This window comes from Macaca nemestrina, chromosome 19 (genome assembly GCF_043159975.1).
Source record: "Macaca nemestrina isolate mMacNem1 chromosome 19, mMacNem.hap1, whole genome shotgun sequence".
NCBI lineage: Eukaryota > Metazoa > Chordata > Mammalia > Primates > Cercopithecidae > Macaca > Macaca nemestrina.
The window spans coordinates 13394234-13415290 of NC_092143.1; the positions used below are offsets into that span (position 1 = coordinate 13394234).

Consider the following 21057-nt stretch of genomic DNA (forward strand, 5'->3'; position numbering starts at 1 on the left):
CTATTGGCTTACTTTAAAAATTATTTTATTTCATTTTATACTTTATTGAACATCCTTTGTGTCTAGCTGGTCTTTAGGGTTGTGTTTCAAAACTCTTCCTTTTTAATATATACTCACTCTGAAAGAAATAGAATCCTCACTCTGGGCTTCATCAGAGGGTGGGGAATTTGAATGACTTAATTTAAAAGATATCGTAGGTAACAAATTATTTAAAAAATTACAACAAAAATCTGAAATTACTTTGGGATTTCTCAAGATTAATTTCTAATGTTTCATAGTTTGAGATTATAAGCTAAGCATTAAAGAATTAAGTGAGTCACAAAAGTCAAAATACTTATTAATCAATAATCAACATGAAGTCTCTTGAGTGACACATACGAATCTTGACTATGTCTAAGGACCTTGCAAGTTTGGTATTTTGAGTATTATAATCAAAATGACTTTCCCAACTGTACAAAATCCTTGGTTTTCTCTCAAGACTTAAGGTAGCTCTATAGTCCTGCTTACAACATTTAAACATGTTATATGAAACATGTAATTCATATCATATCTCACATCTTAAATGAATACCAGCACAAGGAAATCAAATCAATTGACTAAGCCAGAAATTAGCATTCAGAAATCATCTTTTTAAGAGTTATGAATAGATTTTTTTTGAATTTTAGCATCAATGTATTTTTATTCTATTCTGTTTTCCCATTACTAGTCTACATTTTCCATAATTATCATTAATCCTTCATATTTCTTTGCCAGATAATTTATTAAATATGTGAATTCATACTGATATGGGAGGGGGGCAGGGAAGTGCTGGGTAGAGAAAGGCAGGTACCTGGGTAGGGCTCCACCCCCACGGACCTAGATAAGGACAGGCACTCCTGCTTTTGTGCCCAAATGTTGCATTTTCCAAGACCACCCTGGCCCACCTCGCCCCCATCCTGGGCCTCTAAGAACCTGAGACCCTAACAGGCAGATAAACAGCTGGCCAAACTTCGAAAGGAGCGCATTAGTGGAAGAAGACACAAGCGCATTAGTGGAAGAAGACACAAGCCAAGCGCGACGACATGGAGGAATCCCGACGGGAGCACGCTGGTGGAATAGGACACTGACAGATGCCTGCACGCCGGCGGGCCATGGGCCAGCAGGACCAGGCCGAGTTTGCTGAGAGCAGTTGGAGTAGAGCTGGGGCCTTAGAGCAGCCCAACTCCAGGGGAAAAGCACCCCACGGCAGTGTCTAGGGGTGAATGTTTACAGCTCGGAAGCCCCAGTGGGCATGTGTTACAGGGTGCTCTTTTAGTTTGCTGTCTACAGGCGGTTTGTGTTAACCAGCTCAATTAGACCCTCTTCTTTGTCGCAGGGACAGAAGGATTTCTGTATCCGGAGTTCTTGCCATGCTGTACCAGAAAAATCGGATCACACATGGGCTTGGAGAATGAGTGCAGTTTTATTGAGTGGAAGTAGCTCTCCGGCGATGGGGGAGCCAGCCCCACAACCCGTGCCCTAGAGGTTTGTTTCCCTAGAGATTTGAACAGCAGGGCACTGAAGAAGCGAGCCACTCCCCCCGTCTCATGCCCAGGGAGGGGGACAAGGGAACCTTTCCCGCTTCAATACAAAGGAATTAGAACTTTCAATTAGGTAAACAATTAAGTGCATTTCAACTACATAAAATACGTAGAGTTGGATGTAGTACATGACAATAATTTGTTCTGATTTTAATGGAAGAGAAAATGACAAAACAGCATTGGTGGTAGAAGACTATTATGGCATTTTCTATTTTCCAGACATTATCCCAAGTACCTTAAAGAAAGCAAGCAACGTAATTATCTCAAGAAAGCTATGTAGCTGATACTAATTTAAAATGACTAATTTAAAGAAAAATAACTGATGTATAAAGAGTGGTCCAAGTATGGCAGACAGAAGTTTCCATGTGTTTAGTTATTGGATTAGTTAAGCCATTTCAGATGCTACAAAGGGTACTCAGAGGAAAGAGACAGGAAAAAAACTAAAGAAAATAAAACATTTGCAAATTAAACTAGAAGATTATTCCAGAGAAATAAAATATTCACTTTTCTATTATAGCTGGGCAAGAATTATTTAGATACATAAGCAACTGAAGTTTATCATTTAATCATTCTATAATATATTTTAGGAATTTGGTAATAAGTATATATTTTTGCTAAATGAAGACAGTATGGAAAAATCAATTTATCTATCATATTCTTAGCATTTTGTTCAATATAAACAGTATTCAAAATATCTTATACTAAAAGCTAATTCCATAAGCAAGCAGATGAAATTAAACAAACAAAAACAACACATGTTATTCTAAGTAGGAACATTTTGCTTACTACATCTTCTCACAAAACTCATTAGCATGTTAAATCTCTGAGTAGCATGTGGTGTGAAATTTCTCAACTTTCCATAACTCAAAGGTAGCAAATAGGGCACTTCCACAATCCCAAAACCCCAAAAGGAAAATAGTAGGATATTTTGGAAACCCTGATATATAGATCACCATTATATCTCTTATTATTTTTGATAGCAATGCCATCATTCTTTATGCAACATTTTATTATGTTATCTTTTAGAACTTTTAAAAATTATTATTATTTTCAGGTTCTGGGGTACATGTGCAGGATGTGCAGGTTCATTACATAGGCAAATGTGTGCCATAGTGGTTTACTGCACCTGTCAAGCCATCACCCAGGTATTAAGCCCAGTGTGCATTAGCCATCCTTTCAAATACTCTTTCTTCCTTGACTCCACCCTGAAACATGCCACAGAGTGTTGTTCCCCTTCCTGTGTCCATGTGATCTCATCCTTTAGCTCCCACTTAAAAGTGAGAACGTACAGTGTTTGGTTTTCTATTTCTGAGTTAGCTTGCTGAGGATGACGGCTTCCAGCTTTATCCATGTCTATGAAAAGGACATGATCCCATTTCTTTTTATGGCCGCATAGTATTCCATGGTGTATATGTACCACATTTTCTTTAACCAGTCTATCACTGATGGGCATTTCGGTTAATTCTATGTCCTTGCTATTGTGACAAGTACTGCAATGAACATACGTGTGTGTGTGTCTTTGTAATAGAATGCCGTATATTTCTTTGGGTATATAGCTAGTAATGAGATTGCTGGGTAAAATGGTATTTCTGGTTCTAGCTCTTTGAGGAATCGCCACACTGTCTTCCACAATGATTGAACTAATTTACATTTCCACTAACAATGTAAAAGTGTTCCTATTTCTCTACAACCTTGCCAGCATCTGTTGTTTCTTGACTTTTTAATAATGGCCATTCTGAGTGGCATGAGATGGTATCCCATTGTGGTTTGGATTTGCTTCTCTCTAATGATTAGTGATGTTGAGCTTTTTTCATATGTTCGTTGGCTGCATGAATGTCTTCTTTTGAGAAATGTCTGTTCATGCTTTTCATGTACTTTTTAAAGGGGTTGTTTTTTTCTTGTAAATTTGTTTGAGTTTCTTGTAGATTCTGGATATTAGACCTTTGTCAGATGGATAGATTGCAAAGATTTTCTCCCACTCTGTAGGTTGCCTGCTCACTCTGATAGTTTCTTCTGCTGTGCAGAAGCTCTTTAGTTTAATTAGATCCCATTTGTCAATTTTTGCTTTTTTTGCAATTGCTACTGACGATTTCATCATGCAATCTTTGCCCATGCCTATGTCCTGAATGGTACTGCCTATATTTTATTCTAGGATTTTTAGAGTTTGGGGTTTTGCATTTAAGTATTTAATCCACTTTGAGTTAATTTTTGTATAAGGTATGAGGAAGTGGTCCAGTTTCAATTTTCTACAAACAGATAGCCAGTTATCCCAGCACCATTTGTTGAATAGGGAATTATTTCCCCATTGCTTGTGTTTGTCAGGCTTGTTGAAGATGAGATGGTTGTGGATGTGCAATCTTATTTCTGAGTTCTCTATTCTGTTCTGTTTGTCTATGTGTCTGTTTTTGTACCAGTATCATGCTGTTTTTGTTACTGTAGCCTTATAATATAGTTTGAAGTACGGTAGGGTGATGCCTCCAACTTTGTTCTTTTTGCTTACGATTGTCTTGGCCATACAGACTCTTGTTTGGTTCCATATGAATTTTAAAACAGTTTTTTCTAAATTTGTGAAGAATGTAAATGGTAGGCCAATAGGAATAATATTACATCTATAAATTACTTTGGGCACTATGGCCATTTTCACGATACTGAAAAATATGAAACCTTCACAAACATGCATGTCACCCTTGTGCAGGGGCCATGCTAATCTTCTCTGTATCATTACAATTTCAATATATGTGCTCCCAAAGTGACCACATTATATGATTTTTGTCTGGTTATTTTAATAATGTTTTTCAGTAAATCTTTATCATTATTTTAACGCTTAAAATACATATTGTTCTTCATATTTTAACATGTGCAACCCCGTATTCTGTGATATAATGCATAATAGGTTTTCCATCTTATCTTTGTAAATGTATGTCTGATCATATCTGGTATATTCCATGTATTTTCTTAAAAAGCAGATGCAGAGCCTTGAGTTAATTGTACATCTCAGTCCTTTGCTCATTATCACGTAACCCCCATTAAGTTCCCTTTGGCTATTATTATTTCCCAGTGTCCCTGTTGTCCACTAGTTTTTCTTCCACCACTCCCACTCCCCCTACAGAAAGTCACTAAACATGCTTACTGTACTTCCTTTTATGTGTACATGTTTTAGTAAAATGTTTTGGGATTGTGCATATACTTTGTATTTATGAAAACTGTGTTATATGTCTCATTCTTTTTTCACTTAACAATATGTTTTTAAGACACATACATGTTGCTAAGGTAGCTCATTTCCATTACAGCTTACCATAACCTTTTCCTCTCAGTGTGAGCATCCACTGCACCCTAGCTTTCCACTCTCCCTGTGATATTCACCTTGCTAGACTCAAGTCGCTGTCCCCAAACCAAGGAGTATCCAGTGATACCCTCAGGTAGAATCCTATAAAATTGTATTTGGGTTATATTCCCAGAAGACATGTTTACTATTTTCATGTAAAAAGTTCCAGTATCTAGAGTTACTGAGCCCAAGGATATGCAAGTTTTAACTATTTGATATATAACATAGTATTCCTGCAAATTAAAACTGATTTAAACTACTCTAATAATATGTAGACACACTCCTAATGATACCAATAGTATTAATATTTTACAGTGTGAATAGTGATAAAATTATCTTGTTTTAATGTTGTGTCCTTTAATTGTATGTGATTTTGAACATTTTTGTATGATTAAAACAGCTAGTAGTATTTTTCTATTGTGAATTGGTTACCTATAAACTTTGCTAATTTTTTTTTTCTGGTGGGATAGAACATTTTATTATTTTAATTTATTTGTATAAATGCTATATTTTTGAGACTATAACTCTCTTATATATCGTGAATGTATTTGCAACATGTTATTTGATTTTGAACTTAATATAGGACATATGTGCATGTGTTTTATTTTTCTATTTAATTAAATTATGAGGTTTTTAAAGATTTATGTCTTTAACAATGTATCTACATATATTTTTAAGTAACATACACATATTTATCAGTCTTCTAAAAATATAAAAAATTAATCCATAGAATTATATTTGATGTATGCATCTAGGTTACTTCTTTTCTAAAGACTTAGTTTTTTCTAGTATAGTTTATTAAACATGGATCCTAAATAAAGGTATAATTTTCTATGGTCTTTCTTCTAGTATCAGAGTATTTAAATTACTCTACTTTTATATATGCAAGATATAATGTTGTACTGTAGAATTTAATGTCCTTCCTTGAAAGGCAATATATTTTGTAGAAAAGACTTTCCTCATATTATTAGAAAACTTTCTCCTTCCATTTTCTGTTTTATGTATGTTTCCAGATTAATATTGGAGTATTTCATATGCAGGGACAAAAATATTGTATTTTGGCTTTATTTTCTCATTTTAATATCTAGCACACTATCCTACAATGTGTATTTGATAGCATGTTGTATAGGAACATTTAATCAATTGGCATGTAATCCATTTTACTGATATCGTGCAACAATCATGTATAATATGTTTTCCTGGAATTAAGTAACTGAGGGAGAAATTCAACAGATAAGTAAGATTCAGAACTTGTTGGGCATTTAGATTTATTCTGCATAAGGAAAAAGTCTTGAGATTTGAAAAGGTAATAATTGAATTAATGAATGAAACATGACATGCTCTAATTTCCTTAAGAGACATTGTGGCTGCCATTTAGAATCAAAGAAGAGAGCAACTGTAAGAGGCAAATGCTGTAATCTGTTCAAAGATAATAGTGACTTGGAGTAGAACTGTCATCAAAAAAGTTTTATGAACTCAATAGACATTTGCTAGATTTCTGAGGAAAAGGCGACCCCTTGAAAAGGATTTGAATATAGAGAGATAAGAGTCAAAGATGTCTTCATAGATGTGTTTTCAGCAGCTGGACCAGAAGGGTGTTTACAACTTTTGAAATACAGAAAGTTAGGAGAGGAACTTTTCACGCTATGCAAAAATAAGCCAGAGTTTAGGAATTTGAGCTCTAGATGTTTCTAATACATCAGCGTAGAGGTAATACATTGGACAGAAAACCTCAAATTCAGGGACGAGATCTGGGATAGCGTTATTTGGTTGTTGCAGTACCACAGATGGCTGGATTGTCAAAGCAGATGCACAAGGATAATGGATCTTGCTTAGCATCAAACTTCCCCAATGATTAGTGAAAGATATAAACAAAACGTAGGGACATTGCAGCCTTACAACATTAGTCTTTCAAATAGCCTCAAAGCCAACAGATACAGCTTCCAAAATGAAATAAAACAAAACAACACAATGCAAAACAAAGCAAAACCAGACTCATTCCCACCCTGGAATGAGTTTTGATTTTGGAGAAACAGATTGCAATATGTGTCTGCGACAATTTCGCTTGGAGAAAGGAGTTTTAGTTTGAGTTTTCTTGGTTACCATACTTTATTAGTCACATAGGTAGATAGTCTATGTGGCTACCTTGCATTCTCCAGCCAGCTTTGTCCTTTAAGTCTGTAAGTTCCAGGTATTTGCAATGATCAATATAGACAAACACTCTTAGTTAAGAACTTTTGCAGATATCTTTCTGGGATAAATCCCAATGCCATGCTTATACTTAGAATTTTTCGAGGTCAGCATTGCCTCCTCTGTACCACGAGGAAGGGAAGTAGCTGCAGACCTGATGTTTGCTCTTTTCTCCCCAGAGTCATCAGCATGCAGATGGCATCTGAAGCAATGAGACTGTGTAGACCCACACGGTATGTTAATATTTCCTACCAGAGCAAAAGAGTAAGTGCTGCTTACTTTTAGTCCACTTTCACCGACTGTTTTCCCGGTTCAGAGGAGAGCGAGCACTGGATTTAATAAGGCTTGGCAATTGCAAAATGAGTACATAGAAGTGGAATGTATATTTAAATGTGTGTGTGTGTGTGTGTGTGTGTGTGTGTGTATGTGTGTAAAGTTATAGGAGGGTTGAAGGGGAGAATGAGGAAACAATATCAAGCAATAAAGAAACTGCTACTAATTATCTTTGCTTACTTGCTTGTCACAAATTCTGGATATCAGAGACCCTAAATATGTTGACGTTAGAATGGCAATGGACCTAAAGGAAGAGAGAACAACAAAATGCACTTACACCTTCATCAAGTTTGGTAGAAAATCTTTTCTTTCATGAGATAGGACCTATGAATGTCACAATTTTTCAATACTGTAATACTGGCCAGAAAGCTAACGGATATTCATTTCAGATTCTGAAAATAGCTTGACTGTCAACCTTGGCTTGTGGTAATATTTCCACATATACATGACTATACATACACACACACACACACACACATCCCTACTACAAGTGTGTGTATATGTTTTATTTAGAACATGGGAGAATCCACTTCTTAAGGACTGCTTGCTTCCACTTTCTAACAGAACTATTCCTAATGTAAAAATTAGCTCATCTAGATAGAAATAGCATTATTAACTATCCTTTCTCTGGCAGATATTGCTTATTTTGCTTTCCAAGTCAGTATGCCTAAATTTTAGATCAAAATTAAGGTAATGTATATCATTTAACTGCATCATATATGTAAAGTTTGTTAGACTTCATGAAGATTACATTTAAGTTAATTGGGAGTGAAAGCGTTGTGATCAAGAATGAGAACAGTGTATACTTTATTCCAATCTAGCTTAAGCCTAATCATATGCAACAAATAAAAAATTATATTATAGTCACCATCTGTTAAACATGCTTGTCCAAAACCTCAATTTGCTAATTCTCCACATTGTGAATTTATACCTTCCTTAGGTAGAATCAAAATGTTAGGTTCCCAGGGTTCCTTGCCACAAGAGTGGAGCCAAGCAGCAGCCTCCACTTCCAAGGAAGAAGCAACATTTGGAATGATGGCAATGTGCTCTCAGCTCTGGTAGCAATATTCATTGTGAAGGTTATCACTCTTTTTGGAGAACTTTGGCAGAGATGCTGGCTCTCTGGTATCTGGCCCCTGGCTTTTTGAATGGCCATTGGTTTCCTTTGGCTGAAATTATTTCTGCTTAAAAATATATGGTAAGTTTGGACAGTTCTCCTGGCTGTGTATCACACAGTTTGATTTCCTGGCCCTTTCAAAAACTGTCAGCCAACCAATAGCCTCTAACAAGACCCTTTCTGTTTAAGCTAAATGAAGTAGATTCTGTAATCCAATCTTGGCAAACGTGTAATAATCACATGCGTTCAATACTGAGCAATTGGCAAAAATACTTAGCCATATGTGGCTAAGGTAATTGTCTTTGTTGTATCCTATTGTGAATTCATGTGTTCTGTCCAGAGAATGTGTTGCTAATTTGTTCCTGCACATTCTGCACTGTTCTTGTCCTAAGTTTTCATGCACTATGATGACATTTTATTTTTCCTTTTTTTTTTTGCAATAATTTAGATGTCAAATCTTTGTCAACTAGATGCCTAATATTTGCCTTTTATTTGCTCTGCAAAATGTTACCTAATATTTAACTAATTGAGGTAGTTTCCCCATTTGCACAGTGCTGCACACCCTTCCCACATCCAATTGTTCTCTGTACAATAAGCAGGAGAATTCCAGCTTCTTGGCCAATTGTCTTTATGGTACATGTATGTACTGGTGAGGATAGTATCGTCTAATCTATTCCTTTTAGAAGAAAGGGCATCTTTCTGTGTTGGGTGGGGGCAAAACATAAGACTAAGTGCTCAGGAGAAATATTTCTATGATGATGCTTAATTCTTCATTTCTAGAAGTATTTAACATGTTGCCTTCTCAGCTTAATGTTTTCATTTTCATAAAAATAAGGAAATAGAGTCTAGATCAAGGGGGAGGTTGCAGGACAAAGTCTGTTGTCACAAGAAGTGAGCAGATGAGAAAATGCTGGGAATACCCAGAGGTGACTATTTCAGGCTGTTTAGCATTCTAAAACCACCTTGAAACAGGAAGGAACTACAAAATAGGGGTACAGAGGGAGTCAATGCTAATGAAGGAAGCAACTGAGAAGTAGGTGGGGCGACAGCAAGAGTGGAGGACTTCTCAAGCTGCCATGTGGGCCTCCTGAAGTAGTTTACAGGGTTTCTTTAGTAGGTACATAAAAGTTTGCCAAAATAGGCTGAAATAGAGCATAAAGTAACAGTTTGGGGATGAGATTTGGCTTTTAAACTTTCCATACTTCTTAAGTCTTGGACTGAATGAGCAATACAAGAAGTTGTAGAAATAAATATATATAAACAAAATTTCTTCCTATGGACAGATCCTTTCTATTTTTTATTAGAAAAGATATGACAAAATATAAATTACATGAATAATTTAGTTATACAAAAGCTGAATTATTGATTTAGTTAGAATTATTGAAGGAACTTAGAGTTCCAGGATTTTCCTGTATGAAGGTAAAATAGGCTTTCTGAGTTGAAGAAATTGTTTCACAAAAGCTTGTTTATGTGGCAGCAGTGAGAAGTAATAGGGTTTATATATTTATTGTGTGTATAAATATAAATACATATGCAAATATATGCAAAATGTTAATATTTGGTATTAGAAAAAATGTAAAACATATAGTGAAAGTTATATAAGTTGGTTATTTGATATCTTAAATACAACCTAGTCATTCTCAGATTTTCATTAATGTGCAAATACTTCTTTAAATAGGAAATTGCCAAACGTCGCCTTATTGAGAATATAAGCTTATAGAGTGACTGTAGTCAATACATGAAAGGAAGACATGCACAAAACATACACGTCCCTGTGTGTAATACAGACTTACTGCAATTTGGTTTTCTATTTATAAGTTAATGAACATCTGGTTTTGCCCATATTTTAGTTCAACGAGGAAAGTCAATATAAACATTCACATCTTGATTTTTGTGATAGACATATGTTTTCTTTTCTCTTGTATAAACATTTAGAAATGGGATAACTAGTTTTATGGTAAGTATATCTTTAACTTCGTGAGAAATTGTTCATTTTTAGTGGAAGTTATTACTACATTTTGCAATTGAATGAATAGTTTGTGTTTCAGTAGCTCTGCCCCTCACCAGCATTTTTTATCACGTTTTTTTGTTTGTTTTGTTTATTTTGGACATTCTAGCAGGTTATGCAATGGTATAAGTGTGGTTTAAATTTTTTTCTAATGACAAATTATTTTAAACATTATTTTCTCACAATTATTTTCTTTCTATAGCTCTTCTCTAGTCACATGTCTTCAATTTGTTGCCCAATTTTATTGGGTGTGTCTTATTATTGAATTATAAAAATTCTCATCAACTTTGTATTTTGTACATACTTTCTTCCAAGTTGTGACTAGTATTTTAATTTTATTAACATTCTCTCTCATAAAACATAAGTTTTCATTTTTTATAAAGTTCTATTTATAAACTGTTTATGAATCATAATTTTATGCTCTATTGAGCTAACTGTTGCCTAATCTTGGTTTGCAATATATTTTTATATTTTTCTATTAGATATCTTTTTTTTCATATGGAGATTTGGGTTGTATATTCAGGCCTATAATCCTCTTGTTTTAAATAAGATTTAGTTTATGTCACAATATACTCATGAAGGTTCATTGTTTTTCATATAACTATCCAGTTATTCCAGAACCACTTGTAAAATGGTATATTCTTTCTCAAATTGAATATTCTTAACACCTTAACATATATCTGGACTTTGTGCATGACCTATATAATTGCCCTAAAAGAACTCTTATTTATTCTAGCTATAATCCCAAATATATTAGAAACTAGTCAAGTAATTTCATTATGTGTTTCAGTTTTACAAGATAATGCATCAAATTTCTCATGAAAATTACAGAAGGAATATGACTTTGAGAGTACAATTTGAAATTATAAATGTCTATTATTTGTTTAGCTGAGAAGCTATCATTTGGCACAGAGAAGAAAACTGAAAAAAACAAGTTGTGATTTTTTTCATTTCACTCAAAATGTCAGCAACAAGTAACAGATAAAATAAATAGAAAGGCACATCTCTGTCTCACACATACACACACATACACACAGAGAAAAATGTTAACACAATTGATAGCACATTCTTTATCTGGAATTAGATTATGCCTATGATGTTTAAAATTAGACTCTCTTTCTTACATAAGGAGCCTGTGTTACCAAAACCCAAGGGGTTTGGTCTAGGCCCTGCTGCTCGCTGCACAGAAAGCCAATCACTGAGAAAAGTATTGCCAGGGAGGAAGGCTTTAATCGGGTGCTGCAGCCAAGGAGATGGGAGATCAGTCTCAAATCCATCTCCTTGACTAAAATTAGGGGTTTGTAGAGCAGGGATAAAATATAACTACATGCAAGAAAACAGGAGTTAGGCAGTGGGAAGGAAGAGAAGTGGGTCAATAGGAAGCAGATGGTCAGTTAGGCCATCATGACAATTGAGGGGTCTTGTAGATCATTGTACAGATACTATGATATGATTGGGTGAGTTTAAGTTCCTTGATACTATCTGAGAGGCTTGATGGTTGGTTTCCTGATAAAGGAACTCAGATAACGCAAATGTAATTTTCTCAAAGTTTAAGACTGGGAGAGTCAATTTCTGTGTTTATTCAAATAAACTGAAAACATCAATTCTATGGGACAATTGGGTCGGTTTCACCTGGTTGCTCATTGGGACTGAGATAAGTCATGAGTTTAGCAAGTACAGGGAAAATAGTGTCCAAAAAAGTCATGAAGATTCGGGCTAAACCTATTCCAGAAAGGACGTAAAGCTGAGAAGACCAAGTGAGCTAAATTCATGCCTAATTTATGACATTTTTCTGTCCCATTTGAAGAATTGAAACATATTCAAAAGATTGGATGCCTCTATGAAATATCTCTGCAACCACTACGTTATAAAATCTAAGTATAAGCTAATCAAGAAAAACAGTGAGACTGAAACAAACAAACGAAATACATGAAGAGTAATGGGCAGCTTGTTTATGAACTGCAGTGGCCATAGTTACTGCCAATAGGTTTTCCTGGGAAGACAACTCAGTAGTAGGCTTGAAACAGGCTTGGCTTGGGTTCAAGATTGCTTTTACATTTGTTTATTTCTGAAACAGATAACCGTCAATGCAAAATTTATGCACTGTGAAGATGTGGGTGTGTAAAATATGTGCTCCACTGATTTTGTCTTTTCTAATAGCAAGGCAGCCAAAAATCAGAAGACTTGATGGAAAATGCTGGTCAGACATGTTTCATGTGCTCAGAGCCTTTTATTTTTGCCAGCACATTAACACCAATTAGCATTTACACTAACACAGAAAACGGTGCTTTTCCAGAAGTTCCAACACCTAACCTAATCTTTATCTTCTGAGAGTTAAGTTTTCTGTCTGAGATTTTGTTGTCAGGGTTGGAGTAATCTCCCTTTATTTATACCCCTATGAAATTTTCATTTTTGTCCACTTAGGGGATCCTGTGGCCATGCTTACTCACAGCCTACCATGCGGCAGTGATAAAAATGATGAGAAGCTCTCACATCAAAAACGAAAAGAAGATGGAAAGTGAGGAAAAATAATTCTGTTGTTGAGGGCAGAAACCATTCTACCTACACTACTGGAAAAGGGAGATTTTCATCTTATTATTCACTCTATAATCAAGATATATATCTTAATAGTTACATCAAAAGAGAAAGGATACTTTAAATTTTGCTGAATTACAAATAAATCTCAACATCGCTTGAAAATTTTGACAAAAAAACTGTGTGGGCATTTTTCCTCATAAATATTCCAAATATGATATTTCATAATACACAAATATTCATAAAGATATTTTCTCTTTTCTCTGGTAAAAGTGCAGTTCCAAAATAGAAAGTCAAATCTGAAGTGAACTGCATTGCTTTAAGGAATATGATCACTATTGCATGTAGTGATATAGTTCCTTTGGGTAGGAGGTGGGAGGAATAATTATCTTAGACTAATTTTAATGCATATCCATTCAAATAACCAGAGAATACATGAATTACAGAGTTAATATCCTTGAGGAAAATAAAACATGAATGATCTCATTGTTGAAAAAAACAAAGGAAATACCTCTTTGTGACAATGCAGGTGGTACAATACTGCATATAATCAAAAATTTTACTATACAACATTTTGGAATAATATTGAATTCTGTCACATATGGTAGTTCATTGTATTATGATCTGCTGCTCTCGGTGGTGTAGGTAAACCACATTTCCAGATGGCAGAAGTAAATATGGACTCCGTATGATACAAAAAAAAAAAAAAAAAGTAGGCAATTGTAGCTTTGGCATCCTCTTTAATTACTACACAGCAAACAAAGATGAAAACAGAGACATCCTTGGAAAGTTTATTGATTGATTTTATTTCCTGACTCAATAAGTAACACACGCTACTGTGGAATATTTTTCAAAAAGAAAATATTTGGAAATTTTGGAAACATCATAAACATAAAGAGAAAACAAAAATGACCTCTAAACACACAGTATAGAATTTTCCGTGACTGTGGGAATGTAAGTGCATGTTTTTGTGTGTGGTGTCTGGGCATTATAACAAGTTCATTTGCAGACATTTATCATAAAGTAGGAACACAAATGATACAAAGTATCTACACTGTAAATGTCTTTTAAAATACATCATGTAGTGTTTGAAAATGTAACTTAATAAGTAAATACTATATGATTTTTTTGTAGTATAATGCTGTCACATCCTAAACCACCCACTAATGTCCATAAAAGTATTATGAATACTTTGCAGTTGGCAAAACTGGATAAATAACTTATACAATGTCACACAACTATTTCGTGTGAGACTTTCTGCAAAGATAGTTTCCTTAATAACTACACTATTGTTTATCTTGAGTTGTATAATTAGGTCAAACAATATAAAAATTGCTGAAGTAGGTCTCAGACAGGTTGTAAAACCATACATTTTGTGTAACAAACAAAAATGAAAGTATATTCAAAAGCAATTTGAAAGAGTTCAGTTTTTGTTTTAGTTCAGTCATTTTTATATTTGCTTTGGAGGAAAAATAACATTGTTTATTCATTTATCTTATAATATTTGATTAGATTTTTACTAGGCTTTTCATGAGCTATTAATATCATAAGGGTATTCTTATTTTCTGTTATGTTTGCTGCAGATATTTAATCTCAATATGGCCTTTAAATATGAATTTTAGCTTTAATGTTTTTCATATAAGAAAATTTTATTTTTTTATTTTTTTTTATTTGGAATAATTACCAAATATCGTACTCAAATTCTCCCATTTAAGAAGTCCTCTCATATTTCAAGAGCTTGCAATGATCTCCTTAATTTTATTATGACTTTCCCACTTTCATAATTAAACATTGTTTATCTCATAAGCATTTACACTAAGTAAAATCTAATATTTATATTTTTTCTAATGAATCAATTACTTTAATATAATGAACTGAATAATAACTTATCCACTTATATATACACTCAAATTTTTATTATTTCACATATAGAGGTGAATTTTTTTTCCTGAACTGCCTATCTTGTTGTATTGTTTGTCTCTTACATAATCTGATACAAATATTTTAATACACTAGTTAAGAACTACTTTTTGCTCCTCATTTTCTTTACTTGGAATTTTATCACGAATGCCCTTAGGTTTAATTATTATATATAAATATGTTCTTTACCATGTTAAATAAATCTATAAAGTGAAGAATTTACAGAAAGTTATAAAGCTTATTAAAATCTTTTTTCAAATCTTCAGTGATTAAAATGTGATTTTATTCCTTTGCTGAAATTACACGTGCTCTTTCTGCTAAAGTAAAAGACAGAATCATCAAAAGTTGCTATTGATTTTTCTCAAGAGAGCTTTCCTAACCTCTCCGGGATATTTTAATGTGAATGCATTTTCATCATCATGTTGTGGAGATGGTAGGATGTTTGCCAGCATTTTTACACAGCTGATCATAGCTAGAGAGTTCAATCAGGCTAATGTGGTTGATGAATGAATTTTGATTTTCTCCCAAATACACCATCAGAACACCTAAGTCCATTATACCTTTTAAGAATTTCTACAATTAAAGCAATCACCAGAGTCTGATTCAAAAAATAAAAAGGAATATAACAAATTAAAAGGACACAGTAATGTCCCAAGTCAGGCTTATGTGCAGCAGGAAATCTAGCTCTTCACTACTGTCCAAAGAAATCTAGTTCTGTCATTATTCTGGAGACATTTTGGTTTGAATTAGGTAGTAACAACTAATATTTTGGTGCCTGTGCACATACTTCTGACTGCATGCCTGCTGATCTGTGTCTTACAGATTTTTCATGTATTTACCTATTTAATACTCATAAATTCTATGATAAAATATTGTTACTGCTCTTATTTCGCAAATGAGGTAACTGAGTCACAGGATAATGACATAACTTATGAAACATCAGAAAGCCTAGAAAGTTGACGGTCTGACTTCAGAACACACATATGATATCACTTCCAAACATTAGAAGATTTCTCCCACTATATGGTCTTGTTGGACCCTGCTGCCTGCTTCCAGGTAAGTGAATATGTGGTCTACAGATGCTAATCAGATATGATCCACTCTCAATTTTATATAAGTCAATTTCTTGAATCAAAGGTACCACCATAGTTTTTTTTCTATACAAAGAATCAGTTCACAACCGGACAGAATGACAGAGAGCGTGATCCATTAGGAATATTATTTAGCAATGCTGGAACTGTGACTAAGAGTGGAAAAGAGAGGGTGTAACAAGCAGTGATGTCCCCCGATTTGTCAGTGGACATGATAGATCAGGAGAAGAGGCACTAGGGATACTTTAAGCAGAATCTCAAAGTGGATGATCTATTTCCTTTATTTTTTTTTATATCCAGAAATATAAAATGCTATTGTTTATCTTGTGTTGTGAGAATTGTGAAAATGAATTCTCTATTTAAATGGACATCTCTCTTCTGTGGAGTGGGCAAATCAAATGCACCTTTTATGAGGCAAGTGAATAATCACATATTTTAACTTAATTACAAGGTTTAATAGAGTCTTTCTGAAAGAAATCCTGTTTGCATAGTATTATATTGAATTTTCCTTATTATATTTTAAAATTTATTTCTAGTGTCTTTTCATGTTTTATTTTGTATGTCAATGTTTACACTCTCAGGTGAGACTGATTTATATTTTTTTAAATCATTGTCATATTTTAGTATTATGGATATTGTAACTATAAAATCAACCGAAAAGTGCATTTTTCTTAAATGAAGATTTTACACAGAAACATTTTAATCTGATTTAAAAGAATTATTTATAAATAACTAATAATTAATTGTATTAAAACACCAAGATTTGCATATTAGTTATACTATGTAAAAATCTTATTTAGAAATAATATTTTGACTTGCTAAGTTTGTGTAAAGCTATTTCCTCCCTATAAAAATGCATTCATCATTAACTTAAAGGTATTTGTAAATGAGTGTTGTTAATTATTAGAATGCATTTTTTTCACCAAGGTTATCATACTTAACCTTTATTAATTTACTCATCAATTTATCCACTCAACTTTATTTATTTGTTTCTTTCTTTATTTTAATGCCTAGTCAGAGCTGGGCCCTGAGATAACTGATGGAGATAAAATTAATTTAAAATAATGAATTTTTTGTTTTTTAATGGTCTTATACTATTATGATGAGGAAGACTTTAATCTAAGTATTTCATACATGTGTATGTGTGTGTGTGTGTGTGCATATATATATTATATATATCACTAACTGTTATGAAGTGAATTGTCTCCCCCACAAAATTCATAAATTGAAGCTTTGACTCTCAATGTGACAGTATGTGGAGATGGGAACTTTAAAAAGGTAATAAAGGTCAAATGAGGTCACAAGCATGGGGTGCTGATCCAATATGACTAGTGTCCTTAGAAGAAGGGGAAGAGACACCAGCAATGTGCTCAAAGAGAAAAGTCCTGTGGAGACACAACAATAAATCGACCTCTGCAAGCTAAGGAGAGAGATCTCATTAGAAAACAACCTGCTGACACTTTGACCTTGGACTTGCAGTCTTCACAACTGTGATACATTTCTGTTCTTTAAGCCGCCCGGTGGGTGCTATTATATTCTATGGCAGCCTGAGCAGATGAACACAGAAACTTTAGTACATTCTGTGAAGAAAGGGTCCATGATCTATGAGGTACTATAATAGGATGAATTGACGAAAACTTAGAAGGTCAGAGAACACTGTGTATGGAAGGGATGAGTGACCTGATACTGAAGGAATGATCGTAGTTTGTGTGACAAAGCAAAAGAGTGTCAGGAGAAAAAATGAAGCTGTATCAGAAGGAACGGGCCTAAGGAGAAACGTGTTCTCTGCAATTAAAGCGTTCGAAGCAGGAAGTGTTAGCGTGCATGTGCCTGTGCTGTGTGGTATCTCACATTGTCAGTTAAGAGGTCCTTTGAGATAAGAAATGACTGCAACCTTAGACTCCGTGAGGGTGCTGGGGATTCATGGCAAAAATAATTACGCTCCAGAAAACAGGACATAAAGAGGGAAACTGTGATCCAGAATCCAATATCATGAATAAACGCGGGGGAAGAGGTTGAGCTCTTCATAACTATATTTTTCTGCTTTCTCTGAATGAAAAAAAGGGGAGTCTACAAGTGAGGGGCACTTTGCACTTCAAAGAACACTGAACTAGAAAAGATTTAGGAGTGTTACAAAATAACCTGAGAAGTGTTAATGAAGCAGTTCATACTTAATTTTACTTTCTGTCTTTTAGCTTACTGCCATCCATCTCATGTGAAAGTGAGGCCAAAATGAGTAGTAATATAACAACTAATAATACCACTTTCTGCTTAAACTTCTCCCTGGAAACTCAGGGTATTACATCCATATTATTGCATCAATCTTCATAACATTGCAAATAAGAGCATTGACATTCCAGGAGCACTGGGAAGAAGAATGACTCCTGCACGTGTGATAACGGTCAATTGAAATTTTAGATTAGTTCTGGTAGCTCAGTGCAAGCTCATTAGGCAAAGGTTTGGTTTAAAAAATATATTTTACTAACTTTGTTAGGAAAGTTTAACATTCGTATCAATTAATTCACACTTTCTCTGCAACTCCAATGCCATATATATACCCTAACCATTAAAAAACACTCTAGTCTCTCTGCCTCACTGCTGATTGTAAGAGAAGGCCTCTGATATGGGTCAGCGCATGTATTTATGAATTGAGAGTTCTGGAGGAAGAAAAAAATTAACTGAAATCCTTCTCATGTTTTATTTTCGTCCTCTCTGATTGAGTCATCCAGGTATTTCTCATTCCATGAACTATTCAAACTTCACTGAAGTTTTTCATTTTCTGGCCGCTGTTTCAAGTATGTGGAAAGTCGAGCAGCACCAGAAGAAAAGCCGTGGATGGGAAAATGTAAGCTCCTTTCTGTGTCATTGATTTCTTCTTTCATGTTTTACTGTGGGATCGAGAAAATTCAGAGGGCCAATCCCAAGGGTTGAGCCTAGGAGCCATGAGCAGTTAGGAGCAACAGGCATTTTCCTGGATTATTCATTTGTGGTCCTAAGCAGTTTTGAGGTAGGAGACTGCATAAGTCTTCAGGGTAAAAGTATAAATGTTTTTGGAGTTCTGTTTGTGGAACTGTCTAATGCAGTGATCTCTGCCTATTGTAAATTTAGGATGTATGGCCCAGTGCAATGCAGGGAATTATAAGAAGGAAAATAATTATTAGTTTTTGTAAAAAATAATATGAGTCAAAGACCTATACCATTACATCCAGACTTCAAAAAACGTGTTCCAAATTTACTTGGTTGTTTTATAAAGATCTCAGTATAATTTTCTGTTAGTCTATTCATAGACACTTCTGCCTACATGGTGCTATTTACAAATGTTCAGCAAGAAGTACGAGCTATAATACACATATCTCTTATTCTGGTCAAAGGAAAGCATGGGCAAATCCCATGCTCTATGGCAATCCTGGTCAATGACTTAAAATTAGTTTTCTAGGACTCCAGGTTATGGTTTGGGTAACTGATAATTTTACCATACTATATTTTCTTGGAAAATTTTTCTATAAAATATACATAAAGAGAGAATCAGTTGTCCTCCTGAGAGCTCTTGTGAGCAGCCTAAATTTGTATCGCTGTGGAAGTATCTACGTATTGTTCTTGGAGATATGTTGTCCACTTGAAGAGTAGGACTTTCAAAGTTTAAAGTCTCAAAATGGTCCAATTGGCAAGATGTATATGTGTGCACTTGGCAATTGAATACCTGGTGTTCATATGAGAAGTAGACTATAAATTCAATGCAGAAGGTATGAGGAGGTAAGCTTTATCTACAGGAGTGAGCCCACTGTGGGTTTGTTGAAGCATGTCAATCCTCTGTATGGATTAAATTAGTTCCGAGAAAGCAGGTTGGAAGGAAGGTGTCTGAGAAGAAGAGGATAACTAATGAAAGTTGCAGATGAAACAGACTGTGAAGTTTTTGCTCAGTAAGGAGGATAGAATCCTCTATTGAGGTATAACTCACAATTAATTTAAAATAATTTAGTCAGTGATTAACCTGATAATTAAAAACAAAATATCAAAACTGAAGATACTGAGAAATCTCCAAAAGTTTATTTTATTCTGTAAAACTTATTGTGAATGTGATCAATTAACATGGGTGCCTAAACTTAGAGATGAAGACTTTAAGCAAATTAGTTGGTATTGTGTAATTTCAGCTATAGGATTTTGTAGATCCTGTCAAGGAAGTTATTTCTAATCCTTGTTTTCTCATTTCATAAACGGGTGCTGTTTTTCAAATGATACTTTCTCAAAAAAAAATCAACAGTTTGAACAACAGTATAGTTTTTCACTTCTACTAATACAGTTAATTTAAGTTGGTGGTACTTGAACACTAAATCAGATTTGGCTTAGGTATATATTATTTGTTAAAACATTCTTAATAATGTTCATATCTATGTTTATATATTGGTCTAGAGCTTTCTTTCTTATATTATTTTTCCCTCGTTTGCTTCTCAGGGAAATGCCCGACTCACAGAATGATTTGAAATGTTCCCTTACCCTTTATTTTCTAAAATACATTGATAGAATCCACCAATGCTCCCAGCTGGAACTCAATGCTTTTCTGTAAAAATGTTTTTTTTTGCTTTTTTTTTTTTTTTAAATTAAGAGCTCAGTTTATTTGATATAGGATTCCTCAGATTTTTCTATTTCCTCTTGATGCAGCTTTAGTAATGTGTGTCCTTCAATGAATTTATTCCTTTATGCTGTTAAATTTATTGATAATGAATTTTTTATAACATGGCTTATTACTTTTTATTACTTTGTGATGTGAAGTGATTCCCCCTTTCTTATCCTGGATATGGGTCATTTGTTCAACCCTTTTGCTCGTTCAATCTTTTTGCTTGATCAGTGTAAGTAGATGTAAATTTCTGTCATTGTGCAAGTATATAAAAATAGATCTGGCAACAGTTTTTTTTTTTTTTTTTTTTGATTCTCTACCTTTTTAAGCATCTTCCTTCCCCCAACCATTCAACTCCCTTATC

The 21057-nt window shown here is 34.2% G+C and overlaps 1 non-coding gene across 1 annotated transcript; it reads right to left on the reverse strand.

Annotated features, from left to right (window-relative positions):
• Positions 1-4209: 4209 nt before the first annotated feature.
• LOC112425784 (U6 spliceosomal RNA) lies at positions 4210-4316 on the reverse strand. Its single transcript, XR_003016932.2, has one exon. It is a non-coding gene; the product is annotated as a U6 spliceosomal RNA (small nuclear RNA).
• Positions 4317-21057: the final 16741 nt, after the last annotated feature.